General features: G+C 44.7%; 1 protein-coding gene and 1 long non-coding RNA gene across 6 annotated transcripts in view; one reads left to right on the forward strand and one right to left on the reverse strand.

Annotated features, from left to right (window-relative positions):
* MPHOSPH9 (M-phase phosphoprotein 9) overlaps nucleotides 1-12,646 on the reverse strand; it is a 285,436-nt gene that overhangs the window by 57,944 nt on the left and 214,846 nt on the right. The gene's annotated exons all lie outside the window — the stretch shown is intronic.
* LOC141098360 (uncharacterized) overlaps nucleotides 1-12,646 on the forward strand; it is a 60,377-nt gene that overhangs the window by 20,442 nt on the left and 27,289 nt on the right. The gene's annotated exons all lie outside the window — the stretch shown is intronic.

A 12,646-nucleotide genomic window follows, 5' to 3' on the forward strand; every position in this document is an offset into this window, starting at 1 on the left:
CGGCCTGTATATAAATTGGGAGAAGTCTGCTCTGATGCCTCGACTTGGAACTCTCTCCTTGTTGCCTATTGTACCACATTTTAAATATTTGGGGGTTTATATTTCTCAATCCAGCACACTTGATCTGCAGCTTAATATATATCCATTACTGGAGATGGTTAAAGTCAAATTTGCGATTTAGAGCAAACTCCCGCTGTCTGTAGCTGGACGCATTAATTTAAATTAAAATGATACTACTCCCTAAGATCATCCATATTCTCCAACATAGTGCTGTGGTGGTGCCTAAGTCTTTTTTCACTAATTTGAATTCCCAGATTACGTCTTTCATATGGGGGAAAACTAGGCCAAAACTTAAGCTATCCACTCTACAAAGGCCAAAAAAGAGGGGCGTGGCCTGGAAGCTCATGGTGCAGGCTGCATAGTCAGGGAGCTCCTGCAGACACGAGCTACCACTCGGCTTCAAGCGGCTCAAACAGGCTGATTTTGTCACCTTTGTCTACTAGAGGACCCAGGGAGCACATAGCATGCTGCGAGGACCCCCGAAACTGCGCAGTAACCCGGCAAAGCTTACAGATTTCTACAGCAGGGAAGGGCTGCAGCAATCCAAGATGGCACCGGCATCTCACTCAGGCTCTGCATCCTCCCATCCCTCCTCTAGGGACATCAGAGAGACAGTGGCGATGGAAACAGAAGATATTCCTCTTACCCAGGCCACAATGCAGCGCCTCTTGTCCTCCCTCAGGAAGGCTCTCCATGACGATATGAAAGGTATGATTGGGGAGCTTAGGCAAGACATTGTTTCCCTGGGTGACCGCACAGATCATATTGAGCAGAAAATGGTGGAATATGCGACTGCTCATAATGTCCTGGCTGATGATTACTCTGCCCTAGAGGAACGTTTTTCGATCCAGCAACTTAAACTATGGGATTTGGAGGACAGATCCCGCAGATGTAACATAAGACTTCGTGGTATTCCTGAGACTGTTACAGAGGCTGATCTGTCTGATCACTTTACGGCCTTTCTCAAAGAGGTTCTCCCTGATGCTCAATCCAGGCCCCTGGGAATAGAAAGGATTCACCGGGTGCCCAAACCCTCCCACATTAATCAATCTCTTCCCAGGGATGTGCTTGCCTGTCTCCACTCTTTTAGGGTAAAGGAAGATTTCATGCATGCAATGAGAGATCAGAGAACCCTTTCGGAGCCCTTTTCAAAAATTGCTGTTTTTCCGGATCTCTCGGCAGGGACCTTAGCCAGAAGAAGAGAGTTTGCGCCCCTGTGTAAGGTGTTAAGAGAAAATAGCATTCCTTATAACTGGGGTTTTCCGGTGAAGATCCGATTTGTGCATATGGAGACAAGATACGTTTTTCACTCACCTAAAAAGCTGGAACAAGTGCTTCGTGATTGGAACCTACTGGTCTCCCCAAAGAGGGGTAGTCCACAACCTGGCCGAGTACAGCCTTCGAGAAGAGTAAGAGCGGACTGGGAGACGGCAGGTTGACCTTCCTAAAACTACTCTAGGTGGCACACAGCCTTAAATTCTTCTTGTGGCCTCTGTCTGCAGATGGCTTTTCTTTCCCTGATGCAGCGTGGGAGAATGGTGTATTCAAGGGGACCTGGTTTTCCCTTTTTTCCCTCTCCTGATGCTGTTTATCTGCCCCATTGCAGTATTCATACTGCCTGTTATGTTTACATAGATGTTCTTTTTATTGTCTGTTTACTTGTTTCCCTCATTTTGATGTGTATCCCTTTTTGTCGTCCCTGGGTGTGTCTGGTGAGACGTGTTCTCCACAGTTTCGAAACCTTTTTTACACATGACAGTGAAACTTGTTTCTTTAAATGTCAGGGGGCTTAACTCGCCGTTTAAACGCTCTATGTTGTGGGAGGAGGCTCGCCAAAATAAAGCAGATGTATTGTGTATACAGGAGTCCCATATGCTTGAAGGGGACAACCACCGGGTCCGTAGTCTCATGTATCCCACGGCCTTCTTTGCCAATAATACTTCAAAAAAAGCTGGTGTCTGTATCTTTGTTAAAAAGGATACTCCTTTTCAACTCCTCAATGAGATTGCGGACCCGGGAGGGAGATTTATTATTCTGAATTGTGTTATAGATGGTTCAGCATATTCTATTGTTAATGTGTATGCCCCTAACCTCTCCCCTGTGAAATTTATGAGAGATTTGTTAAAAGTTGTGGAGGTGGAGGCTAGAGGCAGAGTTATTATATGTGGTGACTTTAATGTTGTCCCTTCAAGGGCTTTAGACTGTTCACCGCGCTCAAAAGTGGGTCGAGGTGAACTGAGCTCTCTCTGTTTGGAAAAGCATTTACATGATGTCTGGAGATACTTACAGCTCCTACTCCAGAATTGACTACTTCCTAGTTGACAGCGGAACTCTCCCGGCATGTGTTTCGGCGGAGGTGGGAACAATCTCCTGGTCAGACCATGCTCCTGTCAGTTTGGAAATATCTGTGGGGTTTCGGCCACGGACTCCCTGGCAATGGAAACTAAATCCTGCTCTTTTAACTAGGCAGGAGGTGGGGACGGATGTGGAGGCGCAGCTGGCGGAATACTTCTCCATCAATGATAATCAGTCAGTTTCTGATGAAACTATATGGGAAGCCCACAAGGCTTTTGTTAGAGGCCTTTTTATACAAAGAGCATCCCAACTTAAAAGAGAGCGCGAGCACACTAGAGCGACCTTAGTGGCTGATTTGCAACGGTTGGAACGCCTTAACAAGCTTAACCCGTCCCCTTTGGTCTCTAAACAACTGGCCTTAACCCGTTCACAACTCAGGTCCTTTCTATTAGATCAGCATGAGAAGTATTTGAGGAAAATGAAAACTTCTTTTTATGCAATGGGGGACAGAGCGGGTTCATTACTTGCTAAACGTATCAAAAAGAGGGAAAGGTTAGCTCATATTGAGGCCTTGCGAGATCATTCCGGAACCATTATACGTAACCCCATCGCTATAGATGAGGTATTTGCACAATTTTATTCTAAATTATATAACTTAGAGGGAGATGTGAATACCCCGCTTCCATCACAGACAGATATCCAAACCTATCTAGATTCCATCTCTCTCCCAAAATTGTCGCAGACCCAACTTGAGGCCCTTAACTCTCCTTTCTCTTTATCTGAAATAAAGCAGGTTATAAAAACTACTAAACTTCATTCCGCCCCAGGTCCAGATGGACTTCCTAACGATTATTATAGACATTTTTCTTCTGTTCTTGCCCCATACCTCCTCCGTACTTTCTCCTCGTGGCAAAGGTCTGGGTCGGTCTCTGCTATCTCCCTTCAGGCTACCATTGTCACTATACCCAAGCCAGGTAAATCTACAGAGGACCCGGGAAATTATCGTCCCATCTCATTACTGAATTGTGATGTAAAATTTTTTTCTAAATTATTGGCATCTAGATTGAATGTAATTACCCCGTCCCTGGTTCATCCAGACCAGGTGGGTTTTGTGGCCGGTAGGAGGGCTGGAGATGGCACTAGACGTATGATTGACGTTATTGATGTGGCTGAAAAGATGGGTGTCCCCGGTGTGCTTCTCTCATTGGACGCAGAGAAGGCTTTTGACAGGGTACATTGGGGATACCTTAGCTCTGTCCTTAAAAAGTTCGGTTTTGATGGCCCAATATTGTCGGCTATTCTGTCGTTATACTCTAACCCTAATGCTAGGGTGCTATCTTCAGGTTTTTTGTCCTCCCCCTTCCAGATCACTAACGGAACCCGTCAGGGTTGCCCCCTGTTACCGATTATATTTTCTTTGGCTATAGAACCCCTGGCTGAGTCCATAAGATCTAACAAAAATATTTCAGGTTATCATATAGGTTCACACCACCATTTGATTGGCTTATATGCAGATGACATTATTATCACTTGTACTGACTTGCATAAATCTTTACCGGCTGTTATGACTTCTCTGTCCTTATTCTCAGCAATTTCCTTTCATAAACTTAATGCGACTAAGTCTCTTATTTTTCCCATAGCAGTCCCTTCGCCGCTTCAAGAGAGACTGAAAACAGAACTCCCCTTTACATGGCGGGATGACGGAATTCCATACTTAGGTATAACCCTTACCCGCTCAAAATATATCGCCTCAAATAACATGGGAAACTTGGTCTCAGCTCTAAATTCCGAAATCTCTAGACACCCTTTACATGGTTTTTCGTGGATAGCCCGAGTCCAAGCCTTTAAAATGTTTCTTCTCCCTAAAATTCTTTATTATTTTAGTTCCCTCCCTATTGTAATTCCTTCCAAATTCCTCACTAAACTCCAAAATATTACTAACCGATATATCTGGGCTAATAAAAAACCTAGAGTAGCGGGTAAAATTATGTATCTTCCATATTCGGAAGGTGGCATGGGAGTTCCCTACATAGCCAGGTATTATAAGGCTGCTGTTTTAGAAGCGGTGAAAAAGTGGTGGTCAACCCCGCTTGAGAATTTGGGCTGGATACAGATAGAATCGAGCTTTGTCGAAGGGTCCTCATTACGGTGCCTACTAGAGGCAGAATCGCTCCGGCCGACGCCTTATTCCCCTCCGCTAATTACAATGCAGGCCACCCTTGTAGGTTGGAGACGAGTGGTGGGAGATTGGATCTCACTGCCGCAGAGCCTGATAAATATCAAGGCCCTGTCCTTTCACATACCCTATATTAATCTCCTTCCTTGGATGAAGGCTGGTATCCACTCACTGGGAGATATGTTGTGGGAGGGTACCTTCTCGTCCTTTTCCAAATTATGCTCGAACTTCTCTGGTATAGAGAAAACGGTTTTCCAACACTTCCAAGTGAAACATTTATTATCATCAATACACCGCCTCTCCTTCCCCTTATTACCTGTATGCCCCTCTTCTTTTCAAAAATTTCTCCTATCCAACCCTCACCAGTACAAGGGCTTATCTGCTATATATAAAGCTTGTAATAACCTTTTATTTCCTATAAGACCAACTTATATGTTGCGTTGGGAGGAGGATTTATCTTTTCACGCCTCGGATGAAGAGTGGAGAGCGGGAATAAAAGCAATACAGCGGGCATCTAAATGTATCAATCACCTTGAGACACTAAAAAAGATTCATCTTAGATGGTACTATCCCCCGATTACTTTATCTAAATTTGGAAAGAATTTCTCCCCTTTGTGCTGGAGACAGTGTGGAGGAAGAGGTACTTTGGCTCACATGTGGTGGAAATGTCCTAGTTTGACTCCCTTTTGGTTAGTTGTCTCAAACTTACTTAAATCTGTGACGGGTATTGATTTCCCTCTATCTCCTCAACTGGCAGTTCTAAACATTGGGATCGAAACACTTCCCCTAGAATTCGTACCCTTGGTCTCGAATATATTGATGGCTGCTAGGATTAGCCTTGCTGCTAAATGGAAGGCCCCGCTCCCGCCTACCCTCGCGGAGTTGGTGGTCAGACTTAACTCAACATTTCATCATGAGTACTTTCTTTCACTAGATGCAGGGGTCAGAGACAGGGTAATGAAGAACTGGGCGGGTTGGGTTTCCCACCCCTTGGCATCTCCCATAAAGTTTAGTACTTAGTCTATACATCGGATCGGATTAGGATTTCTTGAGTCTTACTGGATCCCCCCCTCCCCCCCCCCCCTTCCTTTTCCTACGGTCTCATTGTCTGATATTGTTATTGTTATTGTTGTTTGCATTTTTGTCTGTCTATATTATGATCTTTGGTTTTCTTTCTGTAAGATCATTTCTGTCTTTGAAAATTTCAATAAAAATTTATTGGATAAAAAAAAAAAAAGGCCAAAAAAGGGAGGGGGGTAGCACTACCGGATTTTTTTCTATATTATCTGGCGGGGCAGGCAAGAGCTATAAATAAGTGGATGCCCGGTAATCATCTTCCTAATTCTGAGAGTCATTTGCTTCATGCCGCACATGCTGATTGCCTGTTGGGGTTTTTGGAGTTGGAGAAAGTAAAAGTTCCACGTCTGCTACCCATGCTTCGTTTGGCAAGATTAGTGTGGTGACAGATTAAGAGGGTGGTTGGATTTAGTGATATCATATCTGAAATGCCCTTATGGAATAATAGTTATTTTCCGACACTGCTTGCTCACCCATCTGCTGAATTCTGGCCTCAATACAATGTCTCCACGATGGGGAAAATATATGAATGTGATACATTATTATCTTTTGAACAATTACAAGTTAAGTGCAATGTCCCGAGGTCACAATTCTTCCGATATTTGCAATTAAGATCAGCCCTTCAATCGCACATGAGATATGTTGGTATGAATTGTGCAATCTCGTCTCTACCCTTGATAGGCATTCTTAAATCACAGGGTCCCCAGGGTCTCATCTCCTCTCTGTACACACACATGCTATCGGTGGGGACGGAATCTGCCATATGCTCGGTTAGGGGGAAATGGGAAAGGCTCATCCCTGATAAGCAGGGAGAAGAGTGGGAGGAAATCCTGGAGTCACCAACTAAGGTGTCCCCGTCAATTAACAATAGAATGATACAACTTTATATTATAAACCAATCATATTTGACTCTGACTCGACTCTTCAAGATGGGCCGTTTTCAATCTTCGGAGTGTCTGAGATGCCATACATCCGATGCAGATTTTATCCACATGATCTGGCAATGTCCAATTATAATACATTATTGGAAAGAGGTAACGTCATTATTAACCTCCCTGGCACAGATTCCTGTTCCCCTTGAGCCATTGGTTTGTCTGTTTGGGGTGTGGGATGATGAGACATGGGGACATTATACGGGAATTTTCTTACGAGAGACATTGTTCATGGCACGGAAGGTGTTGGCACTGCGGTGGATGGGGGGGTTCAGATCCCTCCCTTAGGGCCTGGATAGAATTGGTGAACTCGATTATACCATACATCAAAACAGAGGGTGCCTGGATAAATTTGAGAAGATATGGGAGAGGTGGAATTCCTCTCAGCTTACACTGTAGGACGGAGATACCGCATGATAAAGAACTAATTATTAATTACTATATAGACATGGGCTGCAAATAGTTGTTTTGTAGTAGTAGTAGTAATGTTTTAGAGGTTTGGCAGGCTTTGTTATTTCAATAATAATACACAGACTAATGAAAGGCAATTGACGGTATGATTTATTCTATGTACAGCTGGTATACATGCATTGTTTGACATTAATGCTCCGCGAAATGTATGTGTATTACATGATATTTTCATCATTGTCAGTTTACATATTGTGTATCCTGCCATTGGTTCAATAAACGAATAAAAAAGAAAAAAAAATGAAATCTATTTTGCATCTAGAGGATACCACCTCCCTGACCCATGCGTCCTCCTCTGAGGAGAGCCAGACAACTCTCTGAAAAACCGGACATGGCTGTCTAGCCTGCAAGATTCCCTGGGATCTTGAGATGAGTCATGCAGAGGAAGATCTGTCAGGTATAGGCCTGGCGGATCTACTCTGCGCGTTACGGGGACGCCAAGAGGGATTGGGTTTAAAAGAAGTCCTTTTCCTATCCTGGCGAGCCTGTGGCCTCTGTTGGCGGGAAAAATCTGTTTCACCGTTTCTCTGCAAGGGCCAATAGGACAGAAATGGATGCTTCAAAGGAGGCCGAAGAGGTTTGAACTGAGGAAGGAGGGAGCTTGTCCTTCCAGTGGCCTCCTTAATAAGTTGGTCCAACTTGGAGCCAAACAGATGGGAACCCTGGAAAAGCAAGTTGGTAATGGACTTTTTTGGGAAGCGGCGTCAAGGGAGGCAGATACCATGTACTTGCCTGCAAGAGGAATCTGGTCCGCGAGGTTGGCCAATTCCTCCGGTTGAGCTCCAGCAAGAATGCCCTGACTGAGTTGTTTAGCCCATGCAGCTATGGACTTTGACACCCAGGTAGTGTCAAAGGCCAGGCACAATGTAGAAGCGGCAGCTTCAAAGGCAGTCTTTGCGAGAGATTATATGATCCTGTCGTTGGAGTCCTTTAGGGATGCTCCATTTGTAAGCGGGAGGTCCGTGTTGGTGGACAGTCTGGAAAGTGGAGGGTCCACAGTTGGAGAAGCAGTCCATTTCGCAGTGAGCTCAGGGGTGAAGGGATATAGGATGCCGGGGTGCTTCCCTCTTTAGAAGCATCTGGCCGGGTTCTCCCTTTCCCTGGCAAGTACCTCCTCAAATTCAATGTGGGGCAAAGGCCTTGGGAGCTGGTTTCGACCATCTAAACGAAACCGCCTGTTCCTTCATGTTAAAGATCTGGATGACCGTCACAATGAAGCTCTGGATCATGTCTCTCATATTAGAGGCTTGGTCAGAATCCAGGTCCGAGTAATCCTCTGTCATCGCCTGACTCAGGAGAGGAGGTTCGGGAAGAGGCAGACCGCCGTCAGAGACTGGGGGGTAAGATGGAGCGGGAAGAGGACCTAAAATGATGCGCCTGCCTTGATCTCTTATGGCCTATGTTGGTAAGCACAGCAGGTGAGTCCTGCGATCCACTAGTAATGGTGTCAAGAACGGACATCAGGGTCTGCGACACCTTGGTGAGGTCCGCCACAGACAGTGACAGAGAGGAAACCCACATTGGGATAGGGGCACCGCTCTCTCCTGGAACAATAGGGGGATCCTGGGTGGTGGGCACAGGGGTGCTGCTGCAGTCCTGACAGAAGGGAGAAGACTGACCTGAAGGGAGCTTGCATTTACATGAAGTGTATACAAAGTGTCTAATAAGAGCAGAGGAAGAAGAAGAGGAAGCATGAGGACGGGAACGCTCTCCTTTAGGATTAGGCATGATGAGCAGATCCACTAACGAATGCTAGAAGGATAGGGGACAGAGAGAGAATGCATACAGTTGTGGCCAAAAGTATTGACACCCCTGCAATTTTGTCAGATAATACTCAGTTTCTTCCTGAAAATGATTGCAAACACAAATTATTATCTTCATTTGATTTGTCTTAAATGAAAAAACACAAAAATAATTGTCCTAAAGCCAAATTGGATATAATTCCACACCAAACATAAAAAAAGAGGGTGGACAAAAGAATTGGCACTGTTCGAAAAATCATGTGATGCTTCTCTAATTTGTGTAATTAACAGCACCTGTAACTTACCTGTGGCACCTAACCGGTGTTGGCAATAACTAAATCACACTTGCAGCCAGTTGACATGGATTAAAGTTGACTCAACCTCTGTCCTGTGTCCTTGTGTGTACCACATTGAGCATGGAGAAAAGAAAGAAGACCAAAGAACTGTCTGAGGACTTGAGAAACCAAATTGTGAGGAAGCATGAGCAATCTGAAGGCTACAAGTCCATCTCCAAAGACCTGAATGTTCCTGTGTCTACCGTGCGCAGTGTCATCAAGAAGTTTAAAGCCCATGGCACTGTGGCTAACCTCTCTAGATGTGGACGGAAAAGAAAAATTGACAAGAGATTTCAACGCAAGATTGTGCGGATGTTGGATAAAGAACCTCGCCTAACATCCAAACAAGTTCAAGCTGCCCTGCAGTCCGAGGGTACAACAGTGATAACCCATACTATCCGTCGGTGTCTGAATGAAAAGGGACTGTATGGTAGGAGACCCAGGAAGACCCCACTTCTTACCCCGAGACATAAAAAAGCCAGGCTGGAGTTTGCCAAAACTTACCTGAAAAAGCCTAAAACGTTTTGGAAGAATGTTCTCTGGTCAGATGAGACAAAAGTAGAGCTTTTTGGGCAAAGGCATCAACATAGAGTTTACAGGAGAAAAAAAGAGGCATTCAAAGAAAAAAACACGGTCCCTACAGTCAAACATGGCGGAGGTTCCCTGATGTTTTGGGGTTGCTTTGCTGCCTCTGGCACTGGACTGCTTGACCGTGTGCATGGCATTATGAAGTCTGAAGACTACCAACAAATTTTGCAGCATAATGTAGGGCCCAGTGTGAGAAAGCTGGGTCTCCCTCAGAGGTCATGGGTCTTCCAGCAGGACAATGACCCAAAACACACTTCAAAAAGAACTAGAAAATGGTTTGAGAGAAAGCACTAAAGCACTGGAGACTTCTAAGGTGGCCAGCAATGAGTCCAGACCTGAATCCCATGGAACACCTGTGGAGAGATCTAAAAATGGCAGTTTGGAGAAGGCACCCTTCTAATATCAGGGACCTGGAGCAGTTTGCCAAAGAAGAATGGTCTAAAATTCCAGCAGGGCATTGTAAGAAACTCATTGATGGTTACCGGAAGCGGTTGGTCGCAGTTATTTTGGCTAAAGGTTGTGCAACCAAGTATTAGGCTGAGGGTGCCAATACTTTTGTCTGGCCCATTTTTGGAGTTTTATGTGAAATGATCAATGATTTGCTTTTTGCTTCATACTCTTTTGTGTTTTTTCATTTATGACAAATTAAATGAAGATAATACCAAAGAATTTGAGTTTGCAATCATTTTCGGGAAGAAACTGAGTATTATCTGACAAAATTGCAGGGGTGTCAATACTTTTGGCCACAACTGTAGGAGAGTGTCAGTTTGCAGAGCAGAGCTACTCACAGTAAGATGCAGGTGTCCTGCAGTCTGCTTCCAGGTTGTAGTGCAATCGTAGGCAGAGAGGATGCAGGTTTTGCTGGGAAGTCACCTTCCGGATCCAGAAGCCAGAAAATGTCAACTGCAAGAAGGATGAAAGGGACCAGCAGTGCGAGAGAGCACGCTGCAGAATGGTGGGTGAATGCTGAAAAAGCCCGCTTTCTGAGGCCAAAAGAAGGGGCGGAGCTAACCGCCTGGTCCAGGAGAGGAGAAACATTGCAACGGCTGTAGAGCTTGTCTGATGATGCTGAGGGAAGGGGTGGAGCCAAATGCCGAGACTAGGCCTGAGAGAAGCCAGGACGTAGATTAAGGACGGTGACCGCCAGAACAGGGGGGAAGCGGTGTGGAGGCCCAAAAAGTGCTGCAAAAGGTAACACAGTGCCCCAATCCATAGGGAACCAAAAGGAAATAGCCACCTATAGATCTCAATTACACTAAAGCCCTAGAAATAAAGTGAGCGTTTTGGGGGAAAAATCTTATCTTCTTTCTGTGTTCATCCTTTGTTCTTTGCATCTTCTTCTTTACTTGAATCTTTACTTGTATAGAAATCATAGAAATCATAGAATCGTAGAGTTGGAAGGGACCTCCTGGGCCATCTGGTCCAACCCCCTGCTCAAAGCAGGATTCGCTAAATCATCCCAGTCAGATGTCTGTCCAGCCTCTGTTTGAAGACTTCCATTGAAGGAGAACTCACCACTTCTCGTGGCAGCCTGTTCCACTCATTGATCACTCTAACTGTCAAAAAGTTTTTTCTAATATCTAATCTGTGTCTCTTCCCATTCAGTTTCATCCCATTGCTTCTAGTCTTTCCTTGTGCAAATGAGAATAAAGTTGATCCTTCTACAATGTGACAGCCCTTTAGATATTTGTAGACAGCTATTAAGTCTCCTCTCAGTCTTTTCTTTTGCAAACTAAACATTCCCAAATCCTGCAACCTTTCCTCATAAGACAGGGTTTGCAGACCGGTCACCATTCTGGTCGCTCTTTTCTGAACTTGCTCCAGTTTGTTGATGTCTTTTTTAAAATGTGGTGCCCAAAACTGGACACAATATTCCAGATGAGGTCTGACCAAAGAGTAGAGGGAAATAATGACTTCACGTGATCTAGACTGTATGCTTCTGTTAATACATCCTAGAATTGCATTTGCCTTTTTTGCTGCTGCATCACACTGTTGACTCATATTCAGTCTGTGATCTATTAGTATACCCAAGTCTACCCAAGTATCTTCTCCTCAACGCCTCTCGAAGGAACCTGGGGAAAAGAGAGAAAGATGTACCTCTCCATCCAGGAAATATCAGATGTGCGAAAATCCTGTATTGTGGGATGTCCACACCTCCTAAAACCGACAAGCTCTGGTGGGCGAGTGAGTAGGAGATGGGGGCCAGGACCAAATCCGGGTCACCTAAACACTTTTCCGTGTTAGAGGTTGGGGTCCTGCTGAACAGACATATGAGGATACGGAGTGGCAGTACACGCCGCACTCAGTCTCTACGTGGGAGTACAGTTGTGACTGTCCACACTGTATTCCTCCAGAGGTAAGGAGAAGATCCATCTGAAAAAGAAGAGACGTTATTGGAAAACCGAGGTAGATATGGGTCTAGTGAAAGACCCGTGTCCACCTCCTACTGACACTTAGCTAAAACTGATTAACCTAGTGCCAGTCGGTGGGGTGTATACTGCAGAGGAGGAGCTAACTTATTTTGTGCAGAGTGTCAGCCTCCTAGTGGCAGAAGCATACCCCCATGGTTCTGGTGTCCCCCAATGAAGCGACAGAGAAAATTGGCTACTTTTTACTTTGCACTTCCCTCTCCTCTTTTTTCTCTTTTGTGTTAATGTGACAATGTAGCACATAACAATTTTGGCATAAGGATCATCTTGATTAGATTTCCTCTTCCTATAACTGATAGCTGGAGTTTAGATCATGCATTCACCTTAGTTCTAAATGAATCTAACAAAGGGTCTAGGTTTAATGTTTCATATTCTTTAGGCTTGGTACTGACACAGATTCCCAAGTATTTAAACTTGTCTACAATTTGTAACTGAGATTTTTCCACTATTGGAGAAAGGGGCAGAGCATCTACTGGCATCAGGACAGATTTATTCCAATTAATTGATAAACCTGACAAACTTCCGAAGTCTGTTATGACTGACA

This window comes from Dendrobates tinctorius, unplaced genomic scaffold (genome assembly GCF_039654945.1).
Source record: "Dendrobates tinctorius isolate UK_male_01 unplaced genomic scaffold, ASM3965494v1 ptg000090l, whole genome shotgun sequence".
NCBI classification, from domain to species: domain Eukaryota; kingdom Metazoa; phylum Chordata; class Amphibia; order Anura; family Dendrobatidae; genus Dendrobates; species Dendrobates tinctorius.